Source organism: Hyaena hyaena, unplaced genomic scaffold, assembly GCF_003009895.1.
Source record: "Hyaena hyaena isolate Hyena2069 unplaced genomic scaffold, ASM300989v1 scaffold_2333, whole genome shotgun sequence".
NCBI classification, from domain to species: domain Eukaryota; kingdom Metazoa; phylum Chordata; class Mammalia; order Carnivora; family Hyaenidae; genus Hyaena; species Hyaena hyaena.
In genome coordinates this window covers 30,111-35,981 of record NW_024082971.1, presented here as the reverse complement: position 1 = coordinate 35,981, position 5,871 = coordinate 30,111, and the positions used below count along the sequence as shown (strand labels likewise).

The following is a 5,871-nucleotide window of genomic DNA, read 5'->3' as shown; positions in this document are numbered from 1 at the left end:
TGATTTTAGTTATGAGGGGGATGGCTTTGTTTTTGTCTGCTTTCTTCTTTTTGGTGGGGAGACTGATAATGGAAATTGATGTCGCAGTGGATATTTGAATGACAGAGTCCACAGACATCCTGTATAATATAAGCAACACAGTGTGCAGGCCATCTGGCTCACTGCCACTCTCCCACAAACTGGCATGAGTGATCCACTGAAGCCTAGTTCTACCGCATCCTGGTTTGCCCGTTTCAAAGCACTTCATTTGCCAATATTTTGGAGCAGGTGCAAAGCCATTCTGGAGTCTCCTGCTGAGGTTTATGCAAATGGCTGGCTTAACTGGACTGTGGGCTCCGATTTCCTACTGCCTAAGTACTGAGACCTGGGCAAGATTTGGCTTATGTTTCGCCCTCAACTAAATCCATTCTCTTTCTACAGTTTATTTCAGCTCTTTTGTCCAAATGACCCCCTGTTATCATCTAGTACAATGTTTCTCAAATGAAAGAAGTGAGAATATGATCATAGTTAATAGTGAATGATCAATCGAAAAAATGTATAGACCAGTGCCTACGGAGTCACAGTTGTGTGAAATAATCTTTTCATAGGAGACTGTTTATTTTCCATCATCGTTATTTCCGTGTGGTTTGCCTTTGTGGAAGAGCCGCTTAAGACCAATCAGTGGTTGTTCCTGCCCATTTGGTGGCCTGAGCAATGGGAGCTGCAGACCCGTATTCAGTAGGGAACTGAATAAGCACAGAGGGCTGTTCACGCCTTCAGACCAGTCTGTGACTTCAGGTTGGGAAGCAGTGAACTCAGGAGCTGGAACTGTCCATTCGCCCTGGAATTCTTCCTTGCTCACAGCCTTTTCAGCAGCGGCCTGCTCATCCTTTTCAGTCTCCTCAGAATCTCTCTAGAAGTGGAGATCAGGCATGACCTCCAATGGGTGTCCAGAGGAAATGGTGCCAAGCACGCACAGAACTTCCCGGGCCACCATCCACCACATCAGACCCACCAAGTGAGCCCCCTTGTTGCTGTAAGGGATGGCAATGTGCACATAGCACGGAGGAGAGTCTGTGTTACCGAGTTATGGTGGGCAGGTGAACATAAGATGCCTCTGTGAGTCGTGGGGATGAGCACTGGGTGTTATATGGAAACCAACTTGACAATAAGCCATTAAAAAAAAAAAAAAGATGCCTCTGTGAGAGGCTGGTGGTCAGCCCTGGGATCGGTAACCTCTAGAGGTTTCGGCTCCCAGAAGGCTGCCTGGATCTGGTTTAGTTAAGGTTCCAGGAGTGAAGTCATCAGCAATAGTAGTGGCTCCTGTAGTAGCAGCAAACTTCAGCACAGCTCGCTGGTCAGGATTCCTGGCTGATATAGCACTAACATCAGCTGAGTTTTCAATGACAATGTCTCGAGCTTCTCCCAGGTTCTCTTCAGATTTATGATGTGGATACTATCACTTTTCCTTTTGTGGATGTACTGTTCCATTGGGAAGTCAAGGTTGGTACCACCTACGTGGGTTCCTGCTCCAAGGAATTTGAGGACATCCTCTTCCTTTATTTGCAGGGCATCAAGGGCTCTGGACATTGTGAAAGTTTCCATTTAGGTTATGATGGGAATGCAAAACAATGCCATATGGACCCCTCCCTGGATAGCACGGAAAGATAAAATAATTTTCCATCCAACAGTCGTTTGGATGATTCTAGGTAGATCACTTTGTCGCTCTGGGCTCTTCTGCATACCTTATGGATCTTGCATAAGAATCAACTGAGGTACTATATGAGAACATATTAAGATACACAAAACATTTTACCACTCTATTAGGTGAGTAGGAGAGAGAATGTGGGCAAGATTATTAGAGTGAGGAGCTTTAAGAAGGGAAAGTGGCCCCAACCTTGAGTTTCCCATTCCTACCTCAGTTAACTTGTTTGGGTGATAAAATAAAGGATATGAAAATGGCTTTTGGCAGACAGTGTTGGTTACTTACCCAACCATTTTCTCCCACATCCCAAGCAAAGGAAGCAAAAAGTGTAAAGACTCTAGGGGCGCCTGGGTGGCTTAGTCAGTTAAGCGTCCGGCTTTCGCTTAGGTCATGATCTCGCGGTTCGTGGGTTCGAGCCCCGCGTCGGGCTCTGTGCTGACTGCCAGCTCAGAGCCTGGAGCCTGTTTCAGTCTGTGACTCCCTCTCTCTCTGACCGCCCCCCCCTGCTCACGCTGTCTCTCTCTCTCCTAGAAATAAATAAAAAAATATTTAAAAAAAAAAGTGTAAAGACTCTAAAGGAGAACACAGTGAATAGCAGTACAGATGGGCCATACTATATAGGATCTTTTGGGCTGTGTGCTTTAGCACAATAGACACTATAGGTTGCTTACCCCAAATCCACCCTCACTTCCTTTCTTTATTGTTAATAAGGTTCCAATTTTTATACACTGATGAGATGACCTACTTCCTTCCCCAGTCCCAGGGATTAAGGTTTCATTAGACAATCATAGCCATTGCCCCATGGCAAAAAAAAAAAAAAAAAATTTTTTTTTTTATTAAGTTGATTGATTCAAAATTAAGGATTTCTAGATATTATATACAAAATTAAAAGATAGCTGAACACAGTCACCTAAAACATATACTTTTGGGGCACCTGGATGGCTGAGTTGGTTAAGCCTCCGACTTCGGCTCAGGTCACGATCTTATGGTTTGTGAGCTCCAGACCCACATCGGGCTCTTTGCTGACAGCTCAGAGCCTGGAGCCTGCTTCGGATTCTGTGTCTCCCTCTCTCTCTGACTCTCCCCTACTCATTCTCTCTCTCTCTCTCTCTCTTTCTCAAAAATTAAAATAAACATTTAAAAAAACAAAAATAAAAAACCCTATATACTTTAACCAGTAGTTGCTTATGGTTATTATGAATGAGAATAAAAGAGAATAACTATGTACGAACAAATAACATGAAAACGGCTTTGATTGGACCAGTGATGAATATTTACCATAAACTGAGAGGTATAATGAGCTCATCCTCTGTACTTTTGTCAAGAGAAAGGGAAAAGGAAAAGAGATAGAAATGTGAAGTAGCAAGATTTATCTTCAAAGCAATTTTTCACATTATCTAGGAGTGTAAAGTTTGCAGCAAGAAAACAACCTAAATAGACATTCATATTATATTTCAAAGCTATAATAAATATTTTTCAGTATCAAAATATTTTTTTTAATTACACTCATATTGATTACTCTTCACAGTATTTGATTCATTTTGAAATATCCATTATTGGGAGCACCTGGGTGGCTCAGTTGGTTAAGCGTCCGACTTTGGCTCAGGTCATGATCTCACTGTTCCTGGGTTTGAGCCCCACATCAGGCTCTGTGCTGACAGCTCAGAGCCTGGAGCCTGTTTCAGATCCTGTGCCTCCCTCTCTCTCTGCCCCTCCCCTGCTTGTGCTCTGTCTGTCTTTCAAAAATAAACATTAAAAAAATTGAAATAGCAATTATTGAATGATAGTTTTCCTTTCTAATATTTTTCAGAAAAGGAGAGACACCATCCTGGAAGTGTTACCCCTGCTACTCACAAATGTGACTTTTGCCTTGTAGCCTCCCTTCCCTAAATCCATTTCATCTTATCGAACAAAAATAGTTTGTACTAAAGCAGTAGTATCTTCCTCCAAACCTCTCCCTCCACCCTGGCCAAAAACTAATCCTAACACCAAAGATGAGCATAAGCATGTATATTTTTTAAGATCCTCAGATACTATTGATGTGCAGTGGGGTATGGGAGCCATTACGTAAGATGATTCAGGCTGAACAACATGCGACCCTCCACAATGCTCTGAAATGTGTCATTCTATCTTTCATGGTGTTGGTGTCTTATACAGCAGTTCATCAGGGGTGGAAAGAATCTGGAAAAATCTTCAAATGAAACCACAGCCTTTTGTACAGTCCAGTCATGAGGCTTAAAGAGTTATTTGACTGACAGTGTATTTAAAAAGCAGCAAAATGCCTAAGGCATGCTCAGTCCCTTGAACACGTGAAATTGCTGCTGCTTTTTTCTCTCTTTTACTTGGACTGAGTTTGGGTGTGGTGAAGGACAGATTCGCTATCAACCTCCATAAATTATACTATTTCCATATATGAGAATGTGTCCTATAGGATATCTAAGGTTATATGTCTATTTATCATGTTAATTACATTGTAATAGTGTACATAATTACACAACATTGCCTTAATCATTTTGCAGACACTTCTTTTTCTGAACCAAATTAAGCAGTTTATTCAGGAGACACAAAGAATTACAAGAATCACATTTCAGAAGCGCTAAGTAGATTGTAAGGTTGACTGTGATTACTTGGTCCGAAAGAAATAAGTAAAGTTGAGTTGAAGGAACCCTATTTGGTTTTCTAGAGTCGGAAAACAATTCCAAAGAACTCCTAGACAATGTTTGGTTCTTATTCAAACTTCATAGATAACATAATTTAGCTTGGATAATGGCAATTACTGGGACTAACAGCACACTCCATGTTGGCTCTATTGTGAATTCCATGTGCAGCATGAAGTAAATCACGTTGTCGGCTCTCATCCTTATTCTTTCTCCAAATGAGAAAACAAACGGCAGAATTTAAGGAGCGTTTTATAGTAATTTGGTAATCAGTGATATTAGGATAGGGGAGAGATAAAGACTTCAGAATATTAAAAATAAACTTTCCTCCTTGAAGGCAACAGTTTGTGAAAAAAAATACAGTTATTTTATGGTACATATGATGCATTTATCAATTGTTTTTTATTTGTCAGATAAGGTACAGGCATACCTCAGAATTATTGTGGGTTCAGTTCGAGACCACTGCAATAATATAAATATTGCAATAAAGCAAGTCAAATGACTTTTTTGTTTCCTAGTGCATATAAAAGTTATGTCTACATTATACTGTAGTCTATTAAGTGTACAATAGCATCAAGTCTAAAAAACAATGCACATATGTTAATTTCAAAAATACTTTATTGCTAAAAAATGCCAACCATCATCTGAGCTTTCAGCAGGTCATAACCACAGATCACAGATCACCATAAAAAATATAATACTAATGAAAAATTTGAAACATTATGAGAATTACTGAAATGGGACCGAGACACAGAGCAAGCAAATGGTGTTGGGAAAATGGTGCCAATAGACTTGCTTGATGCAGGGTTCTCACGAACCTTCAATTTATGAAAAACACAGTATCTGCAAAGTGCAATAAAATGAGGTAATGCCTCCATTTATAAAGTAGAAGCAGCCAATGGCCAAAGAAAATAGGACATATTGTTCCTAAAAGAACAACCTTCTTAGTCACACTTTGCCCAGAAGCTACTATTTTTTCTTTTCTTTTCTTTTCTTTTCTTTTCTTTTCTTTTCTTTTCTTTTCTTTTCTTTTCTTTTCTTTTCTTTTCTCTTTTCTTTTGTATTTTAGGGAGAGAGCCCATGCAAGAGGGGGAGAGGGGCAGAGAGACGGAAAATCCCAAGCTGGCTCCATGCTCAGCAAAGAGCCCAAAGCAGGGCTCCATCCCACGACCCTGGGATGATGACCTGAGCTGAAATCAAGAGTTGGACGCTCAACTGACTGAGCCACCCAGATGCCCCTAGAAGCTATTATATTCTAATGAAAAAGAAAAAACAGAATTGTCAGAGAAAAAAATTATTTACATAAGATAAAATTGTTATTTACAATACTTTGTGATCTGATGAGTAAAGGAGATCTTAAGGAAGTTCCTTAGGTTGCTAAGCAGAATGATGATTGTGAAAATGTAAGATAAGAGTAGCTGAGCAAAATCTAAATGGCTATGCATGATAAGAGGAAAACAAATAAAATTTGGGGAGAAAAGAAGCATCAAGAGAGTTTTTTTATTAATAAATCAGGGTGTTAAATATGAC

General features: G+C 40.1%; 1 pseudogene; it reads right to left on the bottom strand.

The window, feature by feature from the left end:
• Nucleotides 1-647: 647 nt before the first annotated feature.
• Nucleotides 648-1,569, bottom strand: LOC120227443 (annotated as a pseudogene).
• Nucleotides 1,570-5,871: the final 4,302 nt, after the last annotated feature.